The sequence below is a fragment of the Hemicordylus capensis genome, chromosome 1 (assembly GCF_027244095.1).
Source record: "Hemicordylus capensis ecotype Gifberg chromosome 1, rHemCap1.1.pri, whole genome shotgun sequence".
In the NCBI taxonomy this organism is placed as follows: Eukaryota; Metazoa; Chordata; class Lepidosauria; order Squamata; family Cordylidae; genus Hemicordylus; species Hemicordylus capensis.
Genome location: NC_069657.1, coordinates 337,439,172 through 337,449,666, shown reverse-complemented (window position 1 = coordinate 337,449,666; position 10,495 = coordinate 337,439,172). Strand labels below are relative to the sequence as shown.

General features: G+C 43.8%; 1 pseudogene; it reads right to left on the bottom strand.

Annotated features, from left to right (window-relative positions):
- Window positions 1-5,756, bottom strand: part of LOC128339246 (amine sulfotransferase-like) — a 47,405-nt pseudogene extending 41,649 nt beyond the window's left edge.
- Between the last annotated feature and the right edge of the window lie 4,739 nt (window positions 5,757-10,495).

The window sequence follows — 10,495 nt, the reverse complement described above, 5'->3', positions numbered from 1 at the left end:
TGGAGCAGCTACTGGAAGCTGGAGTTCTCCACCATCTGAAATGGCTCATCATCCAAAGCCATCATCTTTCCAATGCTCAGGGTTATCAGATGTTGTTTGGGGTGATCAGACCACTTGCCAGCAATTGCTCCCACCACACATTCAGGTTTTCCTTCTTGGGAGCAGGAGCAGCTGCCTTGTTGCCGCTAGATGAGGGCATGCTAGGCCTAGAGAATCAATCAGGGAAGGAATCCTTCCTTTCACAAGACAACAACGGAACACTCTTCAGGAGCACACAGATATGCAGTGCATTTCCTGACCTTTCTGAATTAACAACTTAGCTGGCAAGGACTCCAGGAAATGAGGGCATCAGTACTGGAGATGTGTAATCTTGTACACTTGGAAGGCATACTGTTCTTCAGATGGTCCGTCCAGCACAGCTCTATTCGACATGAGCAATACATCTACATAACTTAACCCTTGCCTTTTGGGGGGCGATTTTTACTCAGTGAATAATGCCACACCAAGAAGAATGTATTTGTTATGCATGGAATTTGCCACCTTCTGGATAGAATGGATTGGAATCTGCCTCAGGGCAGGTTTCAAGGTGTGTGTGTGTGTGTGTGTGTGTGTGTGTGTGTGTGTGTGTGTGGCGCCAAAGCACATGGCCTCGGAGGGCTGAACCATGCATCTCGGAATCTGTTTGGTCACTATCCTATGGACACTAACCTATGGTACACACACACACACACACACACACCTCTAGCCAAACCACATGGCCTCAAAGGCCTAAACGAAGCATCTCGGAATCATTTTGGTCAGTATCCTGTGGACTCCAACACCAGCGAGTGGAAGCCCTTCACTCCTCGCTTCTCTTCCCTGCCTTTCTGCTTGATCCTCACAAGGAGACTCTGCCAACATGCAATGCATGCACCCACTTAAACCAGGAAGGATAGGTCAACTAAGCTCCTCGCCTTCTAAGCCTCCCCCCCGCCATGCCCACTCTTCCACACTTTGAAACCTCCACGCTTGCAAGCACTTTCCACAGCAGTCTTTAAGCTAAGCTTGGATTAAAGCACCCTAGCCAAGTTGACTGGTCTCTAATTAGGACTTCAAGCTAAATTATTGTGAGCCATACTCTTGCCTACAATATCAGCTAAGATTTATTGCCTTGTCAAATTGAATGTTTGCATTCTGTACTCCCGTAAAAAAATGTCTGAACTGTGTTTCTGCCTCCTCATCTTTTCCAATGCATACCAAACTGGCTCATGTTTGATACTGGAACTCTACGGCTTGCCAAGCTAAATTCCACAAATCAAGCCAAATGTATAGTGGAGGTGTCTAGCCAGCACTTCAGGGCAGATCTGGTAGCAAGCGATACATGTGTTGTAGATACAGTACCTGTATTCCCCCACCACCACCACTAAGATGGGCTACCTTATTATCCATTGGAAAGTTGTGAACTGGCATGAATGTCCTTTTCATGCTTTCCCAGTTGAAAGTATTTGGAACCGATTAAGCAAAGAGGAACCTCTTACAGCTGCTACCTCCAAAAATAAAGATTTCACCCACACAATGAAACCTTCAGTCAGGTTTGTGACTGTCTTGAAGAAATTTGCTGAACTCCTCTGCAAAAGTGAAATTTGCTGATCCCTGTTCACAATAATGGGAGGGGGTGCTTGGACTGGACCTAGATGCAGATGTGTACAAAGAGAGATTCCGGAAATGCCACGTGTAGATGCTGTCACTAGAGTTGCTTACTGCTTGGGGAAGTTGGGGTTTCGAGGCATGAAATACAAAAACAGCCCAAGTTAATCACTGGGTTTTTGGACTTCACTGTGTGTCATTTGATCTACTCAAGTTATCTCTGCCTAACGATAGCACTAGTGCTGTGCTGCTCTTTTTCTTGATATGTACCACCGTCCGTGAATTTAAAAGCAGAGTCACCCCCTCCCAATCATTTCTGTGGCATCTGCAGGTATCGGGCTAGTTGGAACAACCTCAGTTTTCAACCATTTTTGATTCACCTTTGCGAAGAAAAGCTCCTTTACTGAAATCTAGGAGATCAGCGGATGTTGTCGTGCAGTTTGTTCTGCAATCCATTTTCATTTTATCAAATCCAGCCTTTTCCACATCATCGGCCAGTTCTTCTTCAGACAGCCTCTTTCCTAGGAAGTTGCATATTTTCAGTACAGCACTTCTCAGATCCTGAAATGAGACACAGTTTTGATGTCAGACAATCCACAATTGCATAACATATCAGTTGACAAAACAAAAACAACAACAACAACAACAACAGTGAAGACAAGACATCATTTTTCAGAGACGGAGAAGCTATATACCTATTCATGATCTTGCTGAATTCTTGGGCCAGTTTCAGTGTGGGATTATCCATTTGGTTTGCCTCCTTTGGCTAGTTCAAAAGCTGAAGCGGGGGTGGGGGGGTGGGAGGGCAGTATCAAGAAACATTGCAGGGATGTGTCCCTCTTGTAAATCCCTCTGAGTCCAGAGATTTTAAAAAATCGTCATACATTGGGCAGCTCTTGCTGAATAATACTGCTAGGTCTTACCTTCTTCATAGGTTAGGAACAGGATATTGAAGTCACCCCTGTGAGCATACCAGCCTTCGATATGATCCAGCCATAAACTATCGAGAACTGATAGAAGATAGATACATTATTTTGGAATAAAAGCTAGAATAAATGTAAATGATAGCGGGTGGTGTTAGGATGCAAGCAGTAAAGCTGTAGTTCAAATTGGTTGAACTAGAGATCAGAAATGAATGCTTTAAATGCCCCGTTTCAGCGATAACATTAAGGGGAATAACTGCCATGATTCCAAACACACCGTGAGTTTACAGCTGGGTTATCCTAAGTAATGAAACAAAATGAAGTGTGTGTGTGAATCGCATAATTAAGAATAATGACAAACAGCGTTATGGGTACACAAGGATCAGCTAGTAAAAAGGATGCATATCTCTCATCCGTTCTAACAGGGATATTTAATAAGAGGGTTGAGAGAAGAGAGATACGAAAATCCCTATAAACTGAATATAAAAGGACGTTCGTCACAGTCTCAACCCCTTGGCCACAAGGACAGATCTGGTTAGAGGTAGGGATTGTAAGTCAGGACGGGGTTAACTTCTGGTTAATGCTTTAGGGGATAGGAGGGGCTGGTCAGTGACTGGTCACTATATACATTAATACTGGCACTATACTATTATGCAAAAGTATCGGTCATATGCAGACTGAAAAAGCACTTGGGGGAAAAGTAGCGCTTGCTCAAGAAAATAATATGCACAAAATCCAGAAGTCTCACTTATGCACAAAAGTAAATGGATGCAGGAAGAGCTTGCTCAGGAGCAGACACAGCACATGTTGCACACCGTGTTGCACAAGTGGAAGGATGGTTGCACGAGTGCAAAACTGGTCTGGAATGCAGGCTCCAGAGTGAGCAGAACTGGCTAGCACCACAACTTTGCCCTTGTGCAGCACATTTGCACAATCACTTGATGAGGCTGGATGCCAGCTACTGAATTTATTTTTCATAGAATAAACTTTTTTTTTGTTTGGAGGAAGGGAGCCATTGGATTTTTAAAAAATAGGACAGAACTTCTTCATAGAAGCTGAATATACTCTTTTCCTGTGCTCTCAAGAGCTTGTTCTCAAATGCCGAGAAGGGGTACAGAGACAAGGGTGTGGTAGCAAATAATGTTTACCTTTGCCAGATAAAAACCGCTCCTTAAACACACCAAAGTCTTCTATTTCTTCTAATGTCACTGCACATTTGGAAAAATGGTAAAAGGAGATCATTACGTCTTTTGGGTTTCTCGCTACATAAATAATCTGCAGAAAAAACAATATTTTAAAATTCAGACCATTCAGTGATATGAACATTAGGTTTTCACTGTAATTTTCTCTAGTTAGATTAAGTTTATGGTCATCTTCCTTTTAGATCAGTTACTAAAGAGATTACCCATAAAACTGTTCACCATGAAGGTGCTTGGTCAGATATTCATAGACTTTTGGCCTCCGGTCATTCAGCCTTGTGCTACAGAGACGGGCCTTTTTGGTCGCTGCCCTGAGATTGTAGAATGTGCTCGCTGCTGAGATACGATCCTCCCCATCTCTGGCAATTTTTAAAAAACACTTGAAAACCCAACTTTTCACTCAAGCTTTCCCAAATTCTGTGGTTTTAATTTTATGGCTGTTTTTAAATTGTTGCGTTGTTTTAACTTTTTTATGTTTTTTAATTGTTTTTATGTTAACCTCCCAGAGATAAAAGTTTGGGTGGCATAGAAGTTTAATCAATCAATCAATCAATCACTCAATCACTCACTCAATCAATCAATATATGCATGGATGAGACTTCCAGTCTTGGGAGAAGGAATGTCTCCCATAAGCCATGGTTTGGCCCTCAGGGTCTTTCATTCATACCAAAGAAGGAAGAGAAGTGTGGAGATGTCAAGAGACAGTCAATATTATCCATGAAAATGGACATGTTAAGTTAAAGGAGGAGAAAACAAAGTTTAATTTAACAGAATTAAAAAGTGGCTCACCTTACTTTTGCTCTTCCATTTCATAACCCCTTTGGTACTAGATAGTAGGGTAGATGGGTAGCAAAGAGACAAGGTGATGGGCGCTTCTCAAAATCCATATTGCAGATATTGTACTCCAGCCATGGGACTCTGTCTAATAAATCTGTAGCTTAAGTTCCATCTCGGTGAACTCCATGCTGAATCAAGCTCAAAGTCATGATGAATCAAGCTCAAAGAGTCCATATTGTTCCTGTGAAGGGGAATATTCATTCATTCATTCATTCATTCATTCATTCATTTAATCATATTTTTATACGACCTGATATGCACATCTCTAGACGGAATATCACATTGGTAGGGGTTGCAAAGCATGGAATTGCCAGTGAAGACCTTTACAACACCTCCCCCTTCAGACATATGGCACTGTAAGCATGTTTGGTTGGGCGGGAGGGAGGGAATGACAACGGAGGGGTGTGTCTTCCTCCATGCTTGTCCCACTGAACATGTAAGTGCCTATGGCACTCCTAATGTCTGGAGTGGGGTCTACAGAAAAAGTGTACTCTGGGGGTTCAAAAGCACCCGTGCCCCTGTGCATGTGCAGTGCCATGTGCGGTTGCCCTACAGGTAATAAGGACTCTATGGACAGAACTGTTTGACACGACATCCATTTTTTCCATTGGGTGTTGTGTCCATGCATGGAGGTGTTTTTCACAGCAGTGCAGCACCATTGCAGGTGTGTACACATGTGCAAGGTCAGTGCTCACATTCCCCTGCACAGTATGTCAGCCACTGAATATACAAGCAGGATAGTGTGACTCTGTCCCAAGGGGGGACACAATAGAAGGATGCACACTGGGCCTGGTGGAGGAAGAGAGGCAAGGAAGGCCAAGGACAACAAGGGTTGCATGAGAGCAACTGTCACACCACCTATCCAAGTTTCTTTCAGCTGTAAATGAAGAACAGGCTGGGGTGGCCGAAATGAAAATACTTTTTAACTTCATCGCTGTAGGGTTAATACACAAAACACTTTAAATATTTAAATATTAAATTGTTTAATAGTAGTTAGACCTCTGCTCATGAACATATATCCATTCTTACCTGATTTGGGATAAGTGACTAGCAATAAATCGCTGTCTCTGATTTCCATATTCTCCAGGGAATCAACATATTCCACTGTAACCAGATCTGGTTGGAAATAGCTTCCCTTGTGTTTGAACGCATATTTCTCTGATGGCTGCATTGCTAACACTGCTGGTATAAGAGTACAAAACTTGAAAACAGCTTATTTTATTTTAAAGGTTCACCTCTCCTCTTGCCAGTCAGCATTCAAGATCCAATACCTTCATTTGTTTGAGGCAGGGTGCCAAATGTCATTCCCCTCCACATACACACCCTTCTCGAACTTCTCTGCTCCGCCCCCCTTCATGGCAGCAGCATCCAGCACTGCCTGACTTGGTGCCACCCTCCGGCACCTTCCTTGTATGCTGCTGACCTGATTATGAAAAGGGGGGGGGATTTTGAAAGGGCAAGAAAGAGGAAAAGTCAAAAGGGTTCCAGTCCTCTGTTGTGCTCTTGACATAATATCTTCTATTTCATCCCCCCTTTTTGGCTGTTTGCAGGGGGGTGGCTCTGCTCCTCCTTTGTAAGGAGCTGCCTGGATGGTGGCAGGAGGCCCAGGTAATGATCAGTTACTCCAAACTCAGGGTAACTCTGAACACTGATGCCTTCCAATACGTAATTAGGTCTAATAAACTATATCACTGGTTTGGCTCCTCTTCAGCTTAATCTTTTAAGGATGGAACCCATTTTTTCCTAGTAATCAAATAATGCCAAGTACAAAACTAGTAGATCCTTTATGCTGCAAATTGGAGGTCGCAGATAATCCCGACTGTGGATGAATGGCTTCTAAAGATATGGGAGTATGCTTCGATGGCTAAGTTCACCGCCTATATGTGGAATAACTCAGATGAAACATTTGTGGCAATTTGGGAACCTTTTATAAATCTTAATATAGCACAAGGTCTAAATCCATATTCAAGATTCGGTTTCTTTTAAAATTGAAGGCTGAGGGCAGTGTATCAGTAGTTGACTAACCATTGTATTACCCATATTCCCATCTTTGCCTTTCGTGATATACACTGAGAGTGAAAAGATTATTATCAGAGGGGGAATTTGAAATTTTGGATTGTTATATGAAATATACAATATGTAGTTGTTGGAAGCTCAAGTGTGGAGAATGTCCCCCCCCCCTTTTCTTGTTCTACTTTTAAATAAAAATCTTTAATTAAAAAAAAGAGAGAGGGAGAGCAACTGTTGGGTCATGTATCCAAGTTTGATTTTGGCTGTAAATGAAGAACAGGCTGGGGTGGCCCAAATGAAAATACTTTTTAACTGTATTGCTGTAGGGTTAATACACAAAACACTTAAAATTTTAAATATTAAATTGTTTAATAGTAGTAGAACTGTGTTCATGAATATATATGAATATATACTGCTCATCTGATTTCTCTGCATATTTCTCTGATGGCTGCATTGCTAACACTGCTGGAACAACAGTACAAAAAATTGAAAACTACCTATTTTATTTTAAAGGTTCACCTCTCCTCTTGCCAGTCAGCATTCAAGACCCAATACCTTCTTTTGTCTGAAGCAGGGTGCCAAATGTCATTCCCCTCCACATACACACCCTTCTCGAACTTCTCTGCTCTGCCCCCCTCCATGGCAGCAGCAACCTGCACTGCCTGACTTGGTGCCACCCTCTGGCACCTTCCTTGTATGCTGCTGATCTGATTATGAAAAGGGGGGGGGGATTTTGAAAGAGCAAGAAAGAGGAAAAGTCAAAAGGGTTCCAGTGCTCTGCTGCGCTCTTGACATGTTATCTTCTGTTTCATCCCCCTTTTTTCCACCAGACCAGCAGCACATGAGGGAGGCACGGAAGGGCATGCACTGAGTCAAGCGGTGGTGGTTGCTGCCACCATGAAGGAGGGAAAGGTGGAGAGGACTGATTTGGAGTGGCTGTTTGCTGGGGGGTGGCTCTGCTCCTGCTTAGTAAAGAGCTGCCTGGATGGTGGCAGGAGGCCCAGGTAATGATCAGTTACTCTGGGTAACTCTGAACACTGATGCCTTCCAATACGTAATTTGGTCTAATAAACTATATCACTGGTTTGAGTCCTCTTCAGCTTAATCATTTAAGGATGGAACCCATTTTTTCCTAGTAATCAAATAATGTCAAGTACGAAAGTAGTACATAATTGGTGGTAAATAGAGATTTATTTATTTATTTGTTATTTATTGTTGCATTTCTATACCTCCTTTCGTTAAAAGACAACCCCAAGGTGGTTTACAAAAGTTAAAAACATACAATAAAAAGACAATAAAAACATCAAGCTAAAAAATATAAAAACATATAAAAAACAGGCATAAAAACAATACAAGTAAAAACACACAGTAGCAGCAATAAAACGATTATGTAAAAGCCTGGGTAAAAAGCCAAGTTTAAACAAGCTTTCTAAAAACCGTGATGGAGTCCAAGGAGTGAATGGCCACTGGGAGAGCATTCCAAAGTCTGGGAGCGGCAACAGAGAAGGCCCTGTCCTGAGTGCACGACAGCCGGGCCTCTCTCATTGTCGGCACCCAGAGCAGGGCCCCCTCAGATGTCCTCGTCAAGTGGACAGCAACCCTTGGGAGCAGGCGGTCCCTCAAATACCCCGGGCCCAAACCGTTAAGGGCTTTAAAGGTCAAAACCAGCACCTTGAAATGGACCCGGAAATGAACCGGCAGCCAGTGCAACTCTTTCAGAATGGGGGTGATGTGCTCCCAACGGGCAGCTCCGGATAACACCCTCGCTGCCGCGTTTTGCACTAGCTGCAGTCTCCGGATATTCTTCAAGGGCAGCCCCATGTAGAGCGCGTTACAGTAATCCAGCCGCGACGTGACTAAGGCATGGGTAACCGTGGCCAGATCTGCCTTCTCGAGAAAGGGATGCAGCTGGCGCACTAGCCGAAGCCGTGCAAAGGCACCCCTGGCCACCGCCTCCACCTGAGCTTCCAAAAGCAGAGCCGGGTCCAGTAGTACCCCCAAGCTGCGTACTTGCTCCTTCAAGGGGAGTGCAACCCCATCCAGAACCAGTAAAATATCCTCATCCCGATTGGCTCTCCTACTGACCAACAGTACCTCCGTCTTTTCCGGATTCAATTTCAGTTTATTAGCCCACATCCAGCCCATCATTGTCTCCAGCCCCCGATTCAGGACATCCACCGCCTCCCTAGGATCAGATAACAAGGAGAGATAGAGCTAAGTGTCATCCGCATATTGCTGACAACTCAGTCCAAGTCCACGGATGACCTCTTCCAGCGGCTTCATGTAGATGTTAAACAGCATGGGGGACAAGACCGATCCCTGCAGCAAAACTAGGGGGTTGGGGTGGTAGTGCCCAATGGATGGAAGCTATCTCCCAAATTTCAGAGCAATTGGGCAAAGGGCGGATTTTTGGTGAATTTTTGAAGTTTAAGATTATTCCCATAGGGAATAATGGAGGTTTCAGCAAAAGTATACTTCACGTCGGGGAGGAAGGGATGGCCCAGAGCAGAGTAATGTGGGTGATAGTGCCCAGTAAGGGCAAGGAAGCTGCCAGAATTATTTCAAAGGAATTATGGAGTTCGGACTTATGGAGTTCGGACTCCAAATTTCGTTTGGACTTTGTGTGGGAAAATTAGCTTTGAGTGAAGCAGTTCCACATCAGAATAAATTTAGTGCAAAGTGTTGCTTACAGAAAAATGACGGCGGGGGGGGCGGTTCAATAACAAAAGAAGGTTTATCTGTGGGTAAGGGGTTCAATGGAGTAAGTGCAACACTTAAAGCAATGTTATTACTAAAACTATGTTACAAGATTAATCATATAACTTCTAGGAGGAAATCTAGTTTAATGTCTGAATTAAAGTAGCTTCTAGGCTGGCCAGAGAAAGGAGGCTCAGAGGAACAGGTTCTTGGATTTAAGTGAGAAGAAGTAGAGATAGGTCTATCCCAAACTGGGGCCCAGCAGTTTTCATACAACCTCATGTCTTCCTTCAGTAGCAGTTAGATTCGCATAGCTCGGGAGCATCTGAAGGTCCTCTTCCCTCAGGAATGGACTGGGGAACAGTGAGCAACAGCGAAGGATCAAGGGAGGAAGGTAGCAGGGATAGATCAAAAGGATGTCTGTTCTTGTGAAGCCAGCTCCAGGAACTAGCAAGGAGGGCTGTGCAGATTAGGGATGTGTGTTTCGTTTCGGATACAAAATGTTTTGTGAACAAAACAGGCCATTTCGTCTGTTTTGTAGCCAAAACAAAACACCCAATGCTCAAAACAGAAAATTTTGTAGCCAAAGCAAAACGTCCCTGTTTCGGATAGAAAATGTTTTGTTGTTTCGGCTGTTTTGGAATTCCATTTTGCAATTGCAGAAAGTCTTTCTCCTTCTGTCTCCATTTTTAGTTTTGACATCTGTCTGAATTTCTAGCCCTTCCAGCCCGCAGATTGGCCAGCGAAAGCATGGGCTGATCTGCTGGCAATTGCCTCCTTATTCCTTTTAAGCAAATCTAGGGGTAAATTTTACCCTCATTGGTCAGTGGGGCAGTGTGCATTTCATTGTTCTTGTTTCACACTGTTGTGTGTAGATCGATTGCATTTCGGCCAGGGGGAATGTGGATGTGCATGACCTTTGGAAATTTGCCTGATTTTTTCCAAAGCTCTGCTGTTGTTGATGTGTGATGTTGATGTTATTTGGGGTGGATTGGGGGCAGAAAGGGGGCTTTAGGGGCAGAAGAGTGGTTCAGGTGGTAGTGCCCTAATGGGTGCCTGCTGCCACCCAGATTCCAAAGGAATTGGGAAAAGGGCTGATTTTTAAAGAATGTCTGAAGTTGAAATGACTTTGGGGCAGATTCGGGGCAGAAAGGGGGGCCTGAGGGGCAAAAGAGTGGGTTGGGTGGCAGTGCCCCAAGGGGT